This window comes from Ovis aries, chromosome 20 (genome assembly GCF_016772045.2).
Source record: "Ovis aries strain OAR_USU_Benz2616 breed Rambouillet chromosome 20, ARS-UI_Ramb_v3.0, whole genome shotgun sequence".
Taxonomy (NCBI): Eukaryota; Metazoa; Chordata; class Mammalia; order Artiodactyla; family Bovidae; genus Ovis; species Ovis aries.
This window is the reverse complement of record NC_056073.1, coordinates 39,209,388-39,231,431: the sequence shown is the minus strand read 5'-3', so window position 1 is coordinate 39,231,431 and position 22,044 is coordinate 39,209,388. Positions and strand designations below refer to the sequence as shown.

Here is a 22,044-nt window from a genome sequence, read left to right as displayed (position 1 = left end):
AGCCAGAAGTAGGGGTTGAACTTTGTTCCAAGAACACACCTGTTGCTTAGGCGAAAAAAAAAACCCACATACCTGATTGTACAGTATGGAAATTTGAGAATGACACAAATGTGCATCACGTTAACTCCTGTCCCTGTGTGTAAAAGCTGTTTCACAGACACTAACAATGAAGAAGGACAGCCGAGCTATGATTTAACGTCTGTCTTGTGTTGGCTGCTGGTCGGGCTTAATTTACTGAACACTCAATAGTCTATTGACAGAACAGACCACAAAAAAAGGGAACTAATAGCTACAATTAGGAAGCTCTGTTGAACCGAAGAACATAGCAGGTTTAGAAAAGATTAGATCTTGTAAAGCTGCCCTGTATGCGGCATAAACTGAAGGGCTTATTTAAATTACCCTTCAACCCAGGAACGCTGACACAGCTTGCACCCTTTTTAAGAGATAAACAAACAATGCACAAGTTTATAATAGATGTTTGGGGTAAATATTATCCTCAATGTCAAAGAAAAGGATCCCCCAGAAACTGGGCCTACAGAATTGTAAGCCCTTAGTCAACAATCACTTATCCTTAGATGGATGAATGTGTTTTGTTTTTTTTTTTTCAAACAAAGCTGTCCTGTTGTTATTCATGGTATATGGAACTAATCTTGGGTCTGTTTCTAAATGATTTGCTCATCATGAAACAACTGCAAATCATATAGCTCTTCCTAACTCAAGCCCTTTTTGGAGATTTATAGAATTTACATATTAATGTTTGTAAAGGTCTGCAATATTTATTTCTTATCATGATTAAGATGGATTCAAAAGAAATATTCTTTTCTTAATTGTTCAATAAAAATGAGAGACCCACAATTTGAACAAAAGGGCAAAAAAATATAATACACTACACATGGTAAGATTAAATGGTATTAAACAATATTATAGCTTTGAGTTCCTGGACTTTATAAAGGATAGGCCTATTTAGACAGTTATTATAGCTCTACTTTTAATGGGCCGTAGTTACTCTTGTAGATGTTCCTAGAACTTGTTACTTACTTAAATCATCTATAGAATGTCTTGTTCATTTTATGTCTTGCTGGTTAGGTAACATATCCAAAGGGTGTGTAAATTAAGGATGATCTTTTGTTTGTATTTGGATTTCAAAGCTGGCTCTTCCTTTTTATAGCATGACCTTGAGCTAGTCCATACCCTTCTCAGTAATGAGACTGGACCACATCACTTCCAAGGGCTCTCAGAGCCCCTTTGAGTGACTCACCCGTTGTCTCAGTGTGAAAGCATGAGGGAGTTACTCAGTTGCCAAATGAAGAGCTTGAGATAGAACAGCTTCATCACCAATATAAAGAAAAAAAGAAATCTTGAGCCATGCCAGGGAAAGAACCTCAAACAAGCAAAACAAGCAGAAGGAAACATGTCAGAAAAAGGATACGCAGAACACTAAAGATAACATATCATCCTGCTTTATGATAATATAGAAAAAATCAGACTCCTTCATTTAAAAAGACCTTGAGGGACTTCCCTGGCAGTCCAGGGGCTAAGAAGACTTCATGCCCCGAATGTAGGAGCCCAGGTTCCATCCCCAGTCAGGGAATTAGATCCCACATGCCACAAGTAAAGGTCCTGCATGCCACAGCTAAGACCTGGAGTGGCCAAATAAATAAATACAAAAAAATTAAAAATACAAATAAAAAGACCTTGCAGCCTCCGTGAGTCTGTCCTTCTTGGTCTTACTGGTTCTTACTTCTTCCTTGACATGGACCTATCCCTAGAATAAAAAACATAAAAATGGCTATATATTTATTTTACTAATTGTATCTATATTCTTTCTTCGATTTTAGAAAACCTTTATGGGTAGTTTGTACTCAAAAACAACAACCATTTGCATTTTTGGTGCTTTATAATCTGGGTCTATGTAGAAACCCTCCTGCCCCCACCAAAAAAAAACAAAAAAACAAAAAACAATCAGAAGCACAAGTTTGGTGCCTCCTGAGAAACCTGTATGCAGGTCAAGAAGCAACAGTTAGAACCTGACATGGAACAATGGACTGGTTCCAAATTGGGAAAGGAGTATGTCAAAGCTATATATTGTCAACCTGCTTATTTAACTTAAGGGCTTCCCTGGTAGCTCAGCTGGTAAGGAATCTGCCTGCAGAGCAGGAAACCCTGTTTTGATTCCTGGGTTGAATCTGCCTGGATTGTGGGAGACCTGGGTTCGATCCCTAGGTTGGGAATATCCCCTGGAGAAGGGAATGGCTACCCACTCCAGTATTCTGGCCTGGAGAATTATTTATATGCAGAATACATGATGCGAAATGCCAGGCTGGATGAATCACAAGCTGGAATCAAGATTGATGGGAGAAATATCAACGACCTCAGATATGCAGATGATACCACCCTTATGGCAGAAAGTTAAGAGGAACTAAAGAGCCTCTTGATGAAGGTGAAAGAGGAGAGTGAAAAAGTTAGCTTAAAACTCAACATTCAGAAAACTAAGATCATGGCATCTGGTCCCATCACTTCATGGCAAATAGATAGGGAAACAATGGGAACAGTGACAGACTTTCTTTTCTTGGGCTCCAAAATCACTGCAGATGGTGACTGCAGCCATGAAATTAAAAGACACTTGCTCCTTGGAAGAAAAGTTATGACCAACCCAGACAGTGTATTGAAAAGCAGAGACATCACTTTGCCAACAAAGTTCTGTTTAGTGAAAAACCAAAGCTATGGTTTTCCAGTAGTCATGTTGGATATGAGAACTGGACCATAAAGAAGGCTCAGCGCCTTTGAATTGTGGTGCTGGAGAAGACTCCCTGAGAGTCCCTTGGACTCTCTCACAAGGAGATCAAACCAGTCAATCCTAAAGGAAATCAACCTTGAATATTCATTGGAAGGACTGATGCTGAAGTTCCCAATATTTTGGCTCCCTGATGTGAAGAGCCCACTCATTGGAAAAGACCCTGGGGAAAGACTAAGGGCAGGAGGAGAAGGGGGCGACAGAGGATGAGATGGTTGGATGGCACCACTGACTCAATGGACATGAGTTTCTGCTAGCTCTGAGAGATAGTGGAGGACAGAGGAGCCTGGCATGCTGCAGTCGGTGAGGTCGCCAAGAGTGAGACACGACAGAGCAACTGAACAACAGCAGTGGAACAGCCCATTCCACACAGATCCGTCCTCCTCAATCCCCTGCTTGCCTTCAGTCAAGTTGGCCCTCCCACTGACTAGTTTCTTGCTAATAGTTTTAATCTGAACATTTATTTTTATTATAATTAAACAAATACACCTTGGCATGGAGAAGGCAATGGCATCCCACTCCAGTACTCTTGCCTGAAAATCCCATGGATGGAGGAGCCTGATAGGCTGCAGTCCATGGGGTTGCTAAGATTCAGACACCACTGAGCGACTTCACTTTCACTTTTCCCTTTCATGCATTGGAGAAGGAAATGGCAACCCGCTCCAGTATTCTTGCCTGGAGAATCCCAGGGACAGGGGAGCCTGGTGGGCTGCCGTCTCTGGGGTCGCACAGAGTCGGACACGACTGAAGAAGCGACTTAGCAGCAGCAGACACCTTGGCAATCTCAAGCTCAAAGGATCATGGGACATCTGTCACATTCTCCAGAGGGCAGAGACCCCCTCCACCAAAAAATTACTTGTACAAAGAATTCTGCATCTAGGTTTCAAACAGGCTTTATATCAGGGATCTTTTGTCTCACAGTCTTGGCCAGTTACAATAGAATTATTAGAGAAGAAAATACCTCGGAAACCATCCATTCCAATATACATCTTCATTTCTTTTTCTTTGTCTTTCTGCCTCCCTCCCTCTCTCCATCTGTCCCTCTCTCCCTTCTCTTCTTTATCTCCTATCACCCAGGGACAACTCTCTGAAAGAAAATGTACCTGATGGTGTTAGTCACTCTGTCATGTCCGACTCTTTGGGATTCCACGGACTGTAGTCCTGTAGGCTCCTCTGTCCATGGGATTTCTCAGGCAAGAATACTGGAGTGGACTGCCATTTCCTTCTCCAAGGAATCTTCCTGACCCAGGGACTGAACCTGGGTCTCCTGCATTGCAGGCAGACTCTTTACCATGATTCTTGGATGACTCTCTGAGCCATCAGGGAAGCCCTCCAATATACATCCTCATTTCTCTTTCTTTGTCTTTCTGCCTCCCTCTCTCTCTCCATCTCTCCTTCTCTCCCTTCTCTTCCTTCTTTTCTTCCTCTCTGCTGCTGCTGCTAAGTCGCTTCAGTCGTGTCCGACTCTGTGCAACCCCATAGACAGAAGCCCACCAGGCTCCCCTGTCCCTGGGATTCTCCAGGCAAGAACACTGGAGTGGGTTGCCATTTCCTTCTCCAATGCAGGAAAGTGAAAAGTGAAAGTGAAAGTGAAGTCGTGTCTGACTTTTGAGACCCCATGGACTACAGCCCACCAGGCTCCTCCGTCCATGGGAGTTTCCAGGCAAGAGTACTGGAGTGGGGTGCCATTGCCTTCTCCGTTCTTCCTGTCTTTTTCTCTTCCTTTTTCAAAAAAAAAGAAACTGCAGCCTAGAGGGGTTGGTGATATAGGTGCCATGTTGTATACAGAACCATGACCCCATGGCAGAGGAGGAATCTGGTCTCCAACATCTCCATCTGTGGTTTGGGAGGTGCGTGGCTTAGACCTCCGTGGTTCAGCTGTCTCACTGCCTTTGCAGGCAACTGAATCACTAGTAAGACACAGTGGCATGTATCTGCCACCTCTTCTTGTCCTTGGCACTCAACAGCTGGCGCTGTTCCCCCTATCAGATTTCCACAATGGGTCAAGAAAAGGGTGGACTTGGGAGCAGCAGGTGAGGAAAGGAGTTACAGTGAACATCACCATGACTCGTGTCCTTCATGTGTCTCCTCACAGCCGCGCTGAGTGAGGCAGCAGAACAGTGACCTCTAGGACAGATGAACTGTGTCCCTCATGGGTCTTTGCTTCTCCCCAGTCACTAAGCCAGCCTGCTCTCAGCCTGGTCATCACTCACGGTGCTGTTGACACCAAACTGACAGAATTCAGAAAGATCACAGATCAATCCATCGCTGTTATGATTTCTTTCCAAGAAGGTGGAGAATTTTGACTCTCAGCACTGAACACATACTTTGTTTTTAACTTAAGAATGTTTGCTTTTAGAACATCTAATCCCCATCTCTGCCTTTGAACATTCTAGTTTCATAGCACATTTTAAGCCTAGGGAAGGCTCTTTATCAGAAACTGGACTTGGAATCTCAGCATCTCTGCCTGAAGAGACACCAGGCATCACTAATCGCCAGAATCTCCGTTTACTCCACCAAAAATAAATATCTCTGGAATATTTTGCTGAGACAGTGAATTGGGTTCCATGAATCTCTCAGGTTAAGATGAGACCTGTGCTTTTCTTTCTGCTTCTTAAAGGAAACCTGTGGAACACCAGCCCTGATTATTCTCTTCTGGTCTATGATCACTGGTGTAAGCAAAATGTAAGAACCGAAATATGCAGAGATGTGTTCTGAACGTACTCAGACTTCTGTGTGCACATTGCTATATTTAAAATGGATGGGCAGCAAGGTCCTACTCTATAGCACAGGGACTCTACTCAATGTTATATGGTAGCCTGGATGGGAGGGAAGTTTGGGGGAGAATGGATACATGTATATGTATGGCTGAGTTGCTCTGTCATGCACCTGAAACTCTCACAACATTGTTAAGCAGCTATACTCCAATATAGAATAAAAAGTTAAAAAAAAGAAAAAACCCTGAAATACCTTTCAGAAGATTGTTTTCCATGTGAGAATTTAATCATGTTACTTAGAACTGCATGCTAGAGGTCCTTTTCCTTTCTCTTGCCTTTTTCTTTTTTTCCCCTGTCTTTACTTCTTCCTAAAACTATGCCGATAATGTGAACATTTGTTGTTGTTTTCTATCTAGACTTCAGCATAATTTAATTGTTTGCCTGGAGGCTGCTTCAGCGTCTGAAAATTAATACTTTGTCTAAGAGTAATGACCTGATCTCATTTAGATTATCTTCTTATTGCTATTCTAGCAACCATACCCACAAAATACACCACACACAGGGACATGTTCCGCCACACATGTATATCTACTATGTACCTACGAATTCCTTATAATACTGTTCAGTTCAGTTCAGTCGCTCAGTCGTGACTCTCTGCGACCCCATGAATCGCAGCACGCCAGACCTCCCTGTCCAACACCATCTCCCGGAGTTCACTGAGACTCACATCCATCAAGTCCGTGATGCCATCCAGCCATCTCATCCTCTGTTGTCCCCTTCTCCTCCTGCCCCCAATCCCTCCCAGCATCAGAGTCTTTTCCAATGAGTCAATTCTTCGCATGAAGTGTCCAAAGTACTGGAGCTTCAGCTTTAGCATCATTCCTTCCAAAGAAATCCCAGGGTTGATCTCCTTCAGAATGGACTGGTTGGATCTCCTTGCAGTTCAAGGGACCCTCAAGAGTCTTCTCCAACACCACAGTTCAAAAGCATCAATTCTTTGACGCTCAGCCTTCTTCACAGTCCAACTCTCACATCCATACATGACCACAGGAAAAACCATAGCCTTGACTAGACAGACCTTAGTCGGTAAAGTAATGTCTCTCCTTTTGAATATGCTATCTAGGTTGGTCATAACTTTTCTTCCAAGCAGTAAGTGTCTTTTAATTTCATGGCTGCAGTCACCATCTGCAGTGATTTTGGAGCCCCCAAAAATAAAGTCTGACACTGTTTCTACTGTTTCCCCATCTATTTGCCATGAAGTGATAGGACCGGATGCCATGATCTTCGTTTTCTGAATGTTGAGCTTTAAGCCAACTTTTTCACTCTCCTCTTTCACTTTCATCAAGAGGCTTTTAGTTCCTCTTCACTTTCTGCCATAAGGGTGGTGTCATCTGCATATCTGAGGTTATTGATATTTCTCCTGGCAATCTTGATTCCAGCTTGTGTTTCTTCCAGTCCAGCGTTTCTCATAATGTACTCTACATAGAAGTTAAATAAGCAGGGTGACAATATACAGCCTTGAAGTACTCCTTTTCCTATTTGGAACCAGTCTGTTGTTCCATATCCAGTTCTAACTGTTGCTTCCTGACCTGCATACAGATTTCTCAAGAGGCAGGTTAGGTGGTCTGGTATTCCCATCTCTTTCAGGATTTTCCACAGTTTATTGTGATCCACACAGTCAAAGGCTTTGACATAATCAATAAGCAGAAATAGATGTTTTTCTGGAACTCTCTTGCTTATTCGATGATCCAGCGGATGTTGGCAATTGGCTCTCTGGTTCCTCTGCCTTTTCTAAAACCAGCTTGAACATCAGGGAGTTCATGTTTCACATATTGCTGAAGTCTGGCTTGGAGAATTTTGAGCATTACTTTACTAGCATGTGAGATGAGTGTAATTGTGTGGTAGTTTGAGCATTGTTTTGCATTGCCTTTCTTTGGAATTGGAATGAAAACTAAACTTTTCCAGTCCTGTGGCCACTGCTGAGTTTTCCAAATTTGCTAGCATATTGAGTGCAGCACTTTCACAGCATCATCTTTCAGGATTTGAAACAGCTCAACTGGAATTCTATCACCTCCACTAGCTTTGTCCGTAGTGATGCTTTCTAAGGCCCACTTGACTTCACTTTCCAAGATGTCTGGCTCTAGATTAGTGATCACATCATCATGATTATCTGGGTCGTGAAGATCATTTTTGTACAGTTCTTCCATGTATTCTTGCAACCTCTTCTTAATATCTTCTGCCTCTGTTAGGTCCAGACCATTTCTGTCCTTTATCGAGTCCATCTTTGCATGGAATGTTTCCTTGGTATCTCTAATTTTCTTGAAGAGATCTCTAGTCTTTCCCATTCTGTTCTTTTCCTCTATTTCTTTGCATTGATCGCTGAAGAAGGCTTTCTTATTACTTCTTGCTATTCTTTGGAACTCTGCATTCAGATGCTTATATCTTTCCTTTTCTCCTTTGCTTTTCGCCTCTCTTCTTTTTCACAGCTATTTGTAAGGCCTCCCCAGACAGCCATTTTGCTTTTTTGCATTTCTTTTCCATGGGGATGGTCTTGATCCCTGTCTCCTGTACAATGTCACGAACCTCATTCCATAGTTCATCAGGCACTCTATCTATCAGATCTAGACCCTTAAATCTATTTCTCACTTCCACTGTATAATCATAAGGGATTTGATTGAGGTCATACCTGAATGGTCTAGCAGTTCCCTACTTTCTTCAATTTCAGTCTGAATTTGGTAATAAGGAGTTCATGATCTGAGCCATAGTCAGCTCCCGGTCTTGTTTTTGTTGACTGTATAGAGCTTCTCCATCTTTGGCTGCAAAGAATATAATCAGTCTGATTTCGGTGTTGACCATCTGGTAATGTCGATGTGTAGAGTCTTCTCTTGTGTTGTTGGAAGTGGGTGTTTGCTATGACCAGTGCATTTTCTTGGCAAAACTCTATTAGTCTTTGCCCTGCTTCATTCTGCATTCCAAGGCCAAATTTGCCTGTTACTCCAGGTGTTTCTTGACTTCCTACTTTTGCATTCCAGTCCCCTATAATGAAAAGGACATCTTTTTTGGGTGTTAGTTCTAAAAGATCTTGTAGGTCTTCATAAAACCGTTCAACTTCAGTTTCTTCAGTGTTACTGGTTGGGGCACAGACTTGGATAACCGTGATACTGAATGGTTTGCCTTAGAGACGAACAGAGATCATTCTGTCGTTTTTGAGATTGCATCCAAGTACTGCATTTTGGACTCTTTTGTTGACCATGATGGCTACTCCATTTCTTCTGAGGGATTCCTGCCTGCAGTAGTAGATATAATGGTCATCTGAGTTAAATTCACCCATTCCAGTCTATTTTAGTTCACTGATTCCTAGAATGTCCATGTTCACTCTTGCCATCTCTTGTTTGACCACTTCCAATTTGCCTTGATTCATGGACCTGACATTCCAGGTTCCTATGCAATATTGCTCTTACCAGCATCAGATCTTGCTTCTGTCACCAGTCACGTCCACAACTGGGTATTGTTTTTGCTTTGGCTCCATCCCTTCATTCTTCCTGGAGTTATTTCTTCACTGATCTCCAGAAGCATATTGGGCACCTAATGACCTGGGGAGTTCCTCTTTGGTATCCTATCATTTTGCCTTTTCCTACTGTTCATGGGGTTCTCAAGGCAAGAATACTGAAGTAGCTTGCCATTCCCTTCTCCAGTGGACCACATTCTGTCAGGCCTCTCCACCATGACCCGCCCGTCTTGGGTTGCCCTGCAGGCGTGCCTTGGTTTCATTGAGTTAGACAAGGCTGTGGTCCTAGTGTGATTAGATTGACTAGTTTTCTGTGAGTATGGTTTCAGTGTGTCTGCCCTCTGATGCCCTCTTGCAACACTTACCATCTTTCTTGGGTTTCTCTTACCTTGGCGTGGGGTATCTCTTCACGGCTGCTCCAGCAAAGCACAGCCGCTGTTCCTTACCTTGGACGAGGGGTATCTCCTTACCGCCACCATTCCTGACCTTCAAAGTGGGATAGCTCCTCTAGGCCCTCCTGTGCCTGCCTAGCCACCACTCCTAGGGTTGCTCCTCCCGGCCACTGGCCCTGGCCTCGGGCGTGGGTGGCTCCTCCCAGCTGCCGCCCCTGGCCTCGGGCTGTACTGTATTAGCTACATATAAGAAAAAACGGCCTTGATCAAATAGATGGGCACTCTGACCTGAGTCACTCTAATCATAGTGTATGTGTTTGCAGATTTCTTAGTGTGCAAAAAGCAACTACAAAATATGCTTTTTAACCTGTAGTATATTTTCCCCTTTCCAGTTGTATTTAGGATATGGTTGAAAATTGTAAGTTTTGAAACATGGCAGTTTACACTTTCATAACATATTACGGAGAAGGCAATGGCAACCTACTCTAGTACTCTTGCCTGGAAAATCCCTTGGACGGGGGAGCCTGGTACGCTGCAGTCCATGGGGTCGCTAAGAGTCGGACACGACTGAGCAGCTTCACTTTCACTTTTCACTTTGATGCACTGGAGAAGGAAATGGCAACCCACTCCAGTATTCTTGCCTGGAAAATCCCAGGGACAGGAGCCTGGTGGGCTGCCGTCTATGGGGTCTCACAGAGTTGGACACGACTGACGTGACTTAGCAGCAGCAGCAGCATGGCAAAAACCACCATAATATTGTAATTAGCCTCCAATTAAAATTAATTAATTAATTTTTTAAAAACTTAAAAGAAAATAGAAAGCTAGGTGGGAATTTATAAGTAATAGGAAGATCCATCAATATATTGACTTGTAGTCCAACAGAAATCCCATGCTCTGTGACCGTACATTTTTGTGAGCCTTACTGTAAGTATTTTAAACTGAAGTTCAGAGTTAGAAAAAGGATAACTCTGGATTTTGTTTGATTTTTCTGTTTGGATTGGGCTTTACCATGTTGCTTTCCCCTCCAATCATTAAAGCGATAGCTATCAGGCAAGAAATAACTTGGGAGTCAAAAGGGCCAGTTGAGAAATTGAATTTTTGTCCAGGACTTCATATTTCTAATAATTAGTTACTCCTGGTTTCAAGAGTCTTTAGTTGTATTTATATAATTTTAAATATCTGGATGAAAAGTGAAAAATTCAATTGTTGTTGTTTAGTAGCTAAGTCGTGTCCAACTCTTTCATGGCCTCACGGACTGTAGCCCACCAGACTGCTCTTTCTGTGGGATTTCCCAGGCAAGAATACTGGAGTGGGTTGCCATTTTCTTCTCCAGGGGATGGATCTTCCTGACCCAGGGACTGAACTTGCATCTCCTGCTTGGCAGGCAGATTCTTTTCCACTGAGCCACTTGGGAAGTGAAAAATTCAGTAGATTGTTTCAATATATCCAGGTCAGACAGTCCCAAACTTTTAGATGAGGACTCTCACCCCAAAGTTTATCTGTAAGTTAGTTCTTAGAAATTTGGAAAACATTTGCCTATAGACCTAATGTAAGGGATGGGTGGTTCATTTCATATGCAAAGATGCAGAAGAATATTACTCTGTGTGTGGTACACAAACCACTGCCATCCACAGATTCTGCTAATGGTCTGCCACGAAATGAGTACAGAAATTGTGAGTAAGACATTGAGAACTTTTATAACAATCCAACAGAGTCATTTTAAAGGCTGCTAAATCTGATAATTTAAGAAACTTGGACTTGTGCTTTGTGTGTCTTTATTTCATTTTTCTAGTAAGGCTCTTTTATTAATATTTCTTTTACAAAACTATCAGTCTGTGAGAGATGAGAAATTAAAAAGAAAGTCTTCACCAAAGGTTTTTTGAGTAGCACCATGTAATGCAGAATGTTGGGGGAGAAACATGACTCAATGACTCTTGCACCATGATTTTAGTTTTAGTTAAATGAAGCAGGAAAACAATAATATTAAATGAAAAACACTCATTTACTATGAATGCTGATACCTGGGAGTGTGCATTTAATTAGAGAAGGACTTAGCACCAGATAAGGATATCTGTACAGATTCTGTGTACTTCCAGCTGACGATGGGCCTGGTTCCTTTCTACTTTTGCTACCACGCATAGGATTTTTCTTTTTCTTTGTGTGAGTATATAATTACTCTCCTTTGATTATCAGAATAAATTCAGAATTGACATGTGGGACCAATAAAAGAGGAAAGAAGAAATTTTTCCAAGGATAACAGAGCAGGAATTGAAAGGGTAGAGAGGTGATGTATACACTTACCAAAAGATTTGCCTTATTGAAAAGTGAAGTGTGCTGGCTTCCCTGATGGCTCAGTGGCTAAGATTCCAGGTGCCCAATGCCAGGAACCTGGGTCTAATCCCTGGTCAGGGAACTAGATCCCATATGCCAAAATTAAGAGTTTACCTGGCTCAACTAAAGATCCCACATGCTGCAAGTAAGACCCAGTACAATCAAATTCATAATAAATAAATAAAAATAAATATTTTAAAAACATTATGATTATATAGTTTGCTTTAAAAATGATGAAATGTTTATACATATATATAAATTTTTTTATGAAAACAAAGGCTGGAAGGATACTTATTAAATTGCTGAGAGTGGTCATTTTTTGGGATCAAACATGCCAAAATCTTTACATCCTAAACATCCCTGTCTTTTGAACTTTTGTAACAAGCATCTGTAAACTGTTATCAGAAGAAAAGGAAAGGAAGATTTGGTATTTTAAGAAGATTTTGGAATTGAGGTATTGCCTGGAAGAAGTTCACTGAGCAGCAAAAGACAAGTGAGAAAACATGGGTACCAAGTAGTGTTGGTCCCACACAGCTTGGCTGCATGCTGGTCAGGAGTGGTCAGGGGTCCAAGATGCCGCAGAATCCATGGGGACCTGGGGAACCAGTGTTCAGCAAGGACTTTCATGGACTGAGTGTTCTATCGTAAGATCTCAGTGGTTGTCAGGTCTGTACGGTTGATGAATGAACAAAATCTGGTTTGTAGCTAAATTCTGTGGTCACCAGAGATCTATTTCATTTCCCTGCCATATTTAAATTTTCTGTATTAGTAAGAGAGGCAAAGGGGGAAGAGAACTAGCATTTATTGAGGACCTGCTGTGTTAAGCACTTCGTACAGCTGCCAATGCATAGCTTTACTTGATCATCAGGAGAACACTTTAAGGTAGGTAAATTCGAGATAAAGAAGCCAGGCATCAGGAAGATTGGATAACTTGCTTATAGCCCTACGTCAATGGGTAGAGTTGGATTCTATCTCAGGCCTATCAGAAGACCTGAATTTCATGGATTCGCTGCTGTGCCACACCATTTTCTAAGAATTTAAAACCATTCATTATTTACTGGTAGATATTGAGCTTCTGGTATAATAAAGGCCCTTCTGTGTAGGCACTAGGCTTCCCAAGTGGTTAAGAATCCTGCTAATGTAGGAGACACGGATTTAATCACTGGGTCGGGAAGATTCCCTCGAGAAGGAAATGGCAACCTCATCTGGTATTCTCGCCTGGGAAATCCCATGGACAGAGGAGCCTGGTGGACTACAGTCCATGAGGTTGCAGAGTTGGACATGACTTAGTGAGTAAACAACATGTAGGCACCCAGGGGCCTAGTCTTCAAGAGTTTATTACCTACTCGGAGACTCAAGGCATACACACATGCATGAAACTTAATACGACTTAAATAATACAAAGTGAAAGGACAGTGCTTAGTGTTACAGTGCATTCTAGAATAAGGAGTACTTGCTGCCTCTAGTTTTTCTGATTCATTGCAGCAGCCAAGTATCCTTTACTTGTATAGACCCCAAAATTCAGCAACCATGCAGTACTTCTGGCTTTGAGAGTCAAAGGATTTAGTTTAAACATGTTAGTAAAATGCTTTCGATTCCTTAAGTGTTAGAAAAGCAAGTTAGAGAATTTTGAGAGTGGCGAATTTGCCAAGTGTCTTGTCACTATGCATTGACTAAATTTGAAAATGAAATTAATTTCAGAGAAGAGTTTTGTTCAGATTACAAACTTATTCTGCCTGTCAGAAAAGCAAACAGATTTAAATATACAATAGTGTGTTCTTTTTTTCTATTCTGATGTCTTAAGAAATACTCTCTGGTTTTAATTATTTCAAACAGTTGGTTTTTTAAAAGGTCATCTGCTACAATTAATTGTTTAAAAAAGTTTTATATTGGGTTTTTAAAATTACAGTGATTAGTTTTATACTACAGATTTTACAGACTTTTCTACACATTCTGTTGTTTGTGACCTGCTCGTTTTGATGATGTGTTCTGGGCCTCTTTCCAGATCAGTAAGTTGAGGTCTGTACTATCACTTTTAATGACTGCATAGTGTTTCATTGCATGGTTATACCCTCATTGATGTAAACAATCAAAATCATAGGTGGAGGAAATAATATGTACAAGGATGCAGAGCCCAGATGAGGGTAAGACAATTAAGGCCTTAGGGTGTGACTCTGAAAGGACGTACACCTGGGCTCCGTGATCGCCTCACCTAGTCTCTTCCCTGAAAGGATGGGCATCTAGTGGTATTTCAATTCAATTCAGTCGCTCAGTCGTGTTTGACTCTTTGCGACCCCATGGACTGCAGAACGCCAAGCTTCCTTGGCCATCACCAATTCCCGGAGCTTACTTAAACTCATGTCCATCCAGTCAGTGGTATTTATAATCATTTTAAAAATTACTGACATTTGACTTTTTTCATTTTTTTCCCTATTATAAATGAAGTTACAGTGCAAATCCCTATACAAATGCTATTCTATAATTGTACAATTATTTTCTCAAGGAAAAGTCCAAGGATTGGTAGTGCTGGGTCAGTGATAAATGCTCCCTAATACTTACTGTTGTCCCCCCCACCCCATCCCACCCTTCCTGCCCTCCACACACACTATACTGATTCATACTCTCAGTGTCTAAAAGTGCTTCAGGCTGTTGGGTGATAATTACAAACTAGCAAAATAAGAATTTTAGGGACACAATGCATGATTTGAATGCATATTATTATTCATGGAATTAATTGTTTAAAAATACTTTGCCCTCTGTTACACTAGCAAGAAGATAAAAACAAAGCTCTATGTCCCCCTGTATTTTTTGCCAGAGAAGATCATTTATCAGTGCTACCTTTTATTTATTTGACATGGGAGGAAGTTTGTTTAAATTGGTTCTCTGGGGCTGGATGTGACATGTTCTGGATGGGGTGTTACTTTAATGGAAACCGATAATGCAGCTGAGCTATGTAATAGAAGATTGCAGGCCTGAATGTAGAAAGGACATGTTGGAGCTGTTCCTTAGTGTCAGAACTGTGCGCTGTGGCTGATGTAAACTACTTATGTGAGCTGGAAGTTGCCTAGGCAACAGTCCTATTAATGAAGAATGAACCTCTCTTATTATCAGTGCCTGGATGAATTTTTTTTTTTTTTTAATAAAATGTGCCTAGTAGTCTCACATTGACATTTTCAATCTACCTACTCATCTTTCCTTTCTAGGCTGCAAAACTATTTAGCTTTATTCAATAAGGATGCATTCTTTCTCTGCTAATGAAAGTGAAATCATTGGGGGAAAAAAAACAGTCAACTGTAAGGGCAGTAAAAATACTAATTTATAACAATTACCTAATATAAAATTATTGTCCTTTTGATATATGCTTTGGCTGAGGCAGAGCCTAAAACTGACTGGGACTTGGTAGGTATTTGAGCAGGCCAGAGGCTTTAAATTAACTTGTCTTTATGATTTAATGGAGTGTTGCCAACATATTTATAAATAAGTGGAGTGTGACATTGCTTTTCCTTCTCCTGGTCAGACTGTAAATTTGGACTCCATTTCATTGTGTGTGCACTAGAAATTTAAAAAAAAAAAAAAGCTATGGTTGTCTTGAAGAGCAAGAGAGCCATGTTAAGGGGGACGATGGTTAGAATGCCTGGGTACCAAGCATTGTGCTTCCTGAGGTCTAGAAAGAAGGAAATAATTTCTTCAAAAAAGAATACATTCCTGGGACTTCCCTGGCCATCCAGTGGTTAAGACTCCATGCAGGGAATGTGGATTCAATCTCTGGTCAGGGAACTAAGATCCCAAGTGCATGGCCAAAATTAAAAAAAAAAAGAATACGTGCCCTTTTTTAATGACAATACTTCTTGTGTTTTGTCAAGCTAACCAGGTGAGGAACTTACCTTTCAGTTATGGTTATCAGCAACCCATTCCTTTCAAAATGGGACGTTTGTTGTCTGTTCCACCTTGTCGCCTGTTAGTCATTAGTCATTCTCAGCTTGTTTCCCCTGGGAAGGTACTCAGAACTTTCTGATTATGAAATTAAATAATAAACTTCAATTGTGTTCTCATCACATCTTTTTGATAATTATTTTCTGATAGTAAAATTTAAATGTTTGAGGTAGAAATTTTGACAATTAATGTATGAAGAAGAAAATTTTAAAAATCACTCATAATCCCACTACTCAGTTAACTGCCACTGATACCATGGCATATTTACTTCACTAGGACATTGTTCAAAGTCCTCCTTGGTAAGATAGAATCAACACTGCTCTGTGAGGGCCATGTGTATAAGGACAAGTGACACATACTGACGGAGACACAAAGATGCTGACTGAAATTAAGGGGACAGTTGTAGTCTAAGCAAAACTTGGCCCTTCTATGTCACTGTGGCAATTCCAGGGTCAACAACAAGTAGCAGTTAATCTGATTTCTCATTTCTTAACTTATATCATTAGACTATATGGCTGACAAAACAGATTTTGCCTTCAGAACAAGTTTCAGCACAAGCATGCCTCCAGTTTTCTTTGTTAAAAGTAATCCTGGCTTGCTTCTTTGTGCCTTTCCTATTGGCACGTAGGGAAGGGAGAGCTGTTTCCCAAACATATGCAAAATAGGCCAAAGTTCATGGGAACTAAAGATGTCAGAGTGAAGAGACATTGTGTTCTTGCATGTTTGTTCTTGGCAGTGATGGCATTAAGAGGCAGTTTGGGTGTTGCTTTAGTCCCCTTCAAGCATCCCCAGATAAATATGACAAAAATAACAATAATAAGCACAAAGAATAAAACTCTCATGCACTGACAGGATAAAAGCTTCTTGAGAGAACTTTGCTATTTTTAACAAACTGAAACAATCCAAGGAAAAATAGAGTGTTTATCATTGAGTCTCTTAGTGACCCCCTGTCAGCACAGTCCCACCATCCTTTCCACCAGATAATGCCCCTAAGCCCCTCTCGCATAGCTGTTCATAACCATCCCCAACTCCGATTCCGTAATCCAATATGCATATATCACAAGGCAGGTAATGGGGAAATGCTCTGTCATCAGAAGGATGAAGTTGGGATGGAAGTTCCAAAATGTCTGAAAATGGAAACAGAATACGTTTTTTCCCCTTTAAAAAGAAGCAGAAAGTTCATACCAATGTCAGTTCTCTTGTTTTGATGTTGCACTATATTTAAGTAAGATATAACTAATGAAGTAACTTAGGACTTCCCTGGTGGCTTAGAAGGTAAAGAATCTGCCTGCAATGCGGGAGACCCAGGTTCGATTCCTGGGTGGGGAAGACCCCATGGAGAAAGGAACAGCAACCCACTCCAATATTCTTCCCTGGAGAATCCCATGGACAGAGGAACCTGGAGGGCCACAGTCCATGGGGCTGCAAAGAGTCAGACACGACTGAGCAACTGACACCCACACCCACACACCCACACACCCACCCACACACACACACACAGAGTGGGGTAAACTGGCTCCTGAGAGCACAGCACCTCTCTGTACCGTCCTTTCAGCTTCCTGTGAACCTATAGTTATTTCAAAATAGGTAAAAATAAAAATCTTTTGATCTGTAAAGTGTGGGAATTTCAGAAAATTAACAGCAGTGTAATATAAACATTTTTAAAACTCTAAGATGTTAGTGAACTGATATCTCTTTATAAATAAATAGTTATGTCTTGGAGAAAAAAATGGCAGCCCACTCGTGTTCTTGCCTGGAGAATCCCAGGGACGGAAGAGCCTGGTGGCTACAGTCCATGGGGTCACAAAGAGTCGGACATGACTTGAATGAGAGACTGAGCAGTTATTTCTTGAAAAAATAAAAAAGAAGTGGAAGAAGGACTTTCAGTTTCTGATTCTGCATGTAAAGAGCCTGGAAGTCACCACTCCATCCAAAAAACAAGGAAAAAGCTGAACTCTGAAACAGCAGCTCTTGTTGGGTCCTTAAAGGAGGACACAGGGAAAACTGCTGTCCCAAAGACCAAAGAAACAGGTGAAGTTTGGGCTTAGTAGAGCAGAGACTCATGAGTGAAACTGTCAAGGGAACCAGTTGTTGTTCAGTCACTAAGTTGTATCTGACTCTTTGCGACCCCATGGACTGCAGCACATCAGGCTCCTCTGCCCTTCACTATCTCCTGGAATTTGCTCAAACTCATGTTCATTGAGTTGATGATGCTATCCAACCATTTTATCCTCTGCTGCCCTTTTCTCCTCCTGTCCACAATCCTTCCCAGCATCAAGGGCTTTTCCAACGTGTCAGCTCTTCATATCAGGTGGCTAAAGTATTGGAGTACTTGTTGAGGTAGAAAAACCTGAATTATAATTGGCAAATTATTGGAAGCTCAATGCAGACAACTCAGAGTTAAGAACTCCGGGGGAACCCATTCATAGGCAGCCCCCACAATATTTTGAGATTTACCTCTAACAGCTCAACTAGGTTCCCACAGTAAATCCTGGAGAAAAATCTGCGTGGGCTTTTGGCAGGTGGAGGGCAAAAAGAAGCATTTTGAAATAAGCCAGAGCACTGAGTTCTTAGTAAGGCCCTAGCATTACCCTACTACCAAAATAAAACAAAGACATTATAAGAAAACTACAGACCTATATTTCTGTGGACATAGATGCAAAAATCCTCAGCAAAATATTAATTAAATCTAAAAATATAAAAAAGAATTATATACCATGATCAAGTTGGATTTTTTTCCCCAAGTATGCAAGGTTGGTTCAACATTCAAAAATCAATTCATGTAATCTGTCACATCAGCAGAAAAAGAAAAATCACATGATCATATCAATAGATGGAGGGAAAGCATTTGACAAAATCCAACACCTATTCCCTGGTGGCCCAGTGATAAATAATCTGCCTGCAATGCAGGATACTCGGCTCGAGAAGATCCCTTGGAGAAGGAAATGGCAACCTGTTCCAGTAATCTTGCCTGGGAAATCCCATGGACAGAGGAGCCTAGAGGGCTACAGTCCCTGGGGTCACATAGAGTCAGACATGGCTGAGTAACTAACAACAGTATCAAATTCTTTGTCGGGAAGATCCGCTGGAGAAGGGATAGACTACCCACTCCAGTATTCTTGGGCTTCCCTTCTGCCTCAGCTGGTCAAGAATCCACCTGCCATGTGAGAGACCTGGGTTTGATCGATCCCTGGCTTGGGAATATACCCTGGAGAAGGGAAAGGCTACCCACTCCAGTATTCTGGCCTGGAAAATTCCGTAGACTGTATAGACCATCTTTTAGGACTTGAAATAGCTCAACTGGAATTCCATCTCCTCTACTAACGTTGTTCATAGTGATGCTTCCTAAGGCCCACTTGACTTCACATACCAGGATGTCTGGGTCTAGGTGAGTGATCACACCATCCTGATTATCTGGGTCGTGAAGATCTTTTTTGTATAGTTCTTCTGTGTGGAATTCTAGTTGAGCTATTTCAAATCCTAAAAAATGATGCTGTGAAAGTGCTGCACTCAATATACCAGCAAATTTGGAAAACTCAGCAGTGGCCACAGGACTGGAAAAGGTCAGTTTTCATTCCAGTCCCTAAGAAAGGCAATGCAAAGAATGCTCAAACTACCAAACAATTGCACTCATCTCACACGCTAGCAAAGTAGTGCTCAAAATTCTCCAAGCCAAAATTCAACAGTACATGAACTGTGAACTTCCAGATGTTCAAGCTGGTTTTAAAAAGGCAGAGGAACCAGGTCAAATTGCCAACATCCGCTGGATCATGGAAAAAGCAAGAGAGTTCCAGAAAAACATCTATTTCTGCTTTATTGACTATGCCAAAGCCTTTGACTGTGTGGATCACAATAAACTGTGGAAAATTCTGAAAGAGATGGGAATACCAGACCACCTGACCTGCCTCTTGAGAAACCTATATTCAGCAACAGTTAGAATTGGACATGGAACAACAGACTGGTTCCAAATAGGAAAAGGAGTATGTCAAGGCTGTGTAGTGTCACCCCTCTTGTTTAACTTATCTGCAGAGTACATCATGAGAAACGCTGGGCTGGAGGAAGCACTAGCTGGAATCAAGATTGCCGGGAGAAATGTCAATAACCTCAGATATGCAGATGACACCACTTTATGACAAAAAGTGAAGAAGAACTAAAGAGCCTCTTGATGAAAGTGAAAGAGGAGAGTGAAAAAGTTGGCTTAAAGCTCAACATTCAGAAAACTAAGATCATGGCATCCAGTCCCATCACTTCATGGCAAATAGATGGAGAAACAGTGGAAACAGTGTTAGACTTTATTTTTGGGGGCTCCAAAATCACTGCAGATGGTGACTGAAGCCATGAAATTAAAAGACACATACTCCTTGGAAGAAAAGTTATGACAAACCTAGATAGCATATTAAAAGCTTACCTGGTGGCTCAGAGGTTAAAGCGTCTGCCTGGAATGTGGGAGACCTGGGTTCGATCCCTGGGTTGGGAAGATCCCCTGGAGAAGGAAATGGCAATCCATTCCAGTACTCTTGCCTGGAGAATCCCATGGAGGGAGGAGCCTGGTAGGCTATAGTCCATGGGGTCGCAAAGAGTCGGACACGACAGAGCGAATTCACTGCTATGGTAGGTGGAATATTAAAAAGCAGAATCGTTACTTTGCCAACAAAGGTCTATCTAGTCCAGGCTGTGGTTTTTCCAGTAGTCATGTGTGGATGTGAGAGTTGGACTATAAAGAAAGCTGAGTGCTGAAGAATTGATGCTTTTGAACTGTGGTGTTGGCGAAGGCTCTTGAGGGTCCTTTAGACTGCAAGGAGATCCAACAAGTCCATCCTAAAGGAGATCAGTCCTAAATGTTCGTTGGAAGGACTGATGTTGAAGCTGAAACTCCAATACTTTGGCCACCTGATGCAAAGAGCTGACTCATTTGAAAAGACCCTGATGCTGGGAAGGATTGAAGGCAGGAGGAGAAGGGGACAACAGAGGATGAGATGGTTGGATTGCATCACTGACTCAATGGACATGAGTTTGGGTAAACTCTGGGAGTTGGTAATGGACAGAGAGGCCTGGCGTGCTGCAGTCCATGGGGTCGCAAAAGAGTCAGACCCAAGTGAGTGACTTTCACTTTCAACACCGATTCATGATAAAAACTCCATAAACTAGGACTAGAGGGAAACTTTATCAATTTAAAAGTTTCCCTCTAGTCCTAGTTTATGGAGTTTTCTTACAATGACAAGAAACTGAGAACTAACATCATATTTAATGGTGAGAATATCAGAGATAAGGTGCAAGGCAAGGATGTCCCCTCTCACCAATCATTTTTAACATCAAACTAGAAATTTTTGCTAATGCAAATAGGTGAGAAAGGAATTAAAATATACCGCGACTGGGAAGGAAGATATAAAACTATCTTTTATCACAGATGACATGACCTTCATCTATGTAGAAAGTTCAAAAGAATCAACAGAAACTCTCCTGAAACTTAATTAAGTGATTACAGCATGCAATATTTGTTAGAGAATTCATTAGAAATGTGAATTCTTGGGCCCACCCATAGCTATTGAATCTGAAACTCTGGGGGTGAATCGTGACAATCTCTGTTTTAACAGAGCCTCCAGGTGACTATGTGACTCAGCTGGTAAAGAATCTGCCAGCAATGCGGGAGACCTGTGTTCAGTCCCTGAATTGGGATGATCCCCTGGGGAAAGGAAAGGCTACCCACTCCAGTAATCTTGCCTGGAGAATCCCATGGACAGGGGAACCTGGGGGGCTACAGTCCATGGGGTCGCAAAGAGTCCAGCGACTTTCACTTTCACATTCTTTCACCAGGTGACTATAATGCAAACTTAATGCAAACCAGTTGAGAAATGCTGGTGTCAGCCTTCTTCATGGCTCTTTATGTCAACCCAGACAGCTTTGATAACCTGACTTTGTAGGGTTGGGTCTTATGTTCATATCTATAAGATTAAGCATCTTCAATATTGTTTTAAGCAGAATCGTGAAGTGGGTGAAACTTGGCTTTGGCATCCTATCACCTCTTTTTGTTGGCTCATCTTCCTGCCTTGCTTTCATCTGTTGGGTTCTCTTTTACCTTTTTGTTGGATGAAACTCAAGAGACTTCACTGTTAGGATAGATTAAAGGGTCCTAAGGAATCAGATCTAAAAACACAGCACCTCTCATTATAAAATATGGGACTTTGGCAGACTCATTGGGCAGGAATGTGAAGGTGGTGTTGATAGTGACCTTCCCAGAGCCTCCAAATTGCACCTGATGAGCAGATGCCCATTCCCTTGACCTTCAGTCAGAGAAAGAGGACCCCCTTCCCTTTGCTGTCTGGTTCCCAAGAAGAGGGCTGATACAGTCATAAGATCTGGAAGTATCTT

At 41.6% G+C, this 22,044-nt stretch overlaps 1 protein-coding gene across 1 annotated transcript in view; it reads left to right on the top strand.

The window, feature by feature from the left end:
* Nucleotides 1–22,044, top strand: part of CAP2 (cyclase associated actin cytoskeleton regulatory protein 2) — a 147,337-nt gene that overhangs the window by 32,813 nt on the left and 92,480 nt on the right. The gene's annotated exons all lie outside the window — the stretch shown is intronic.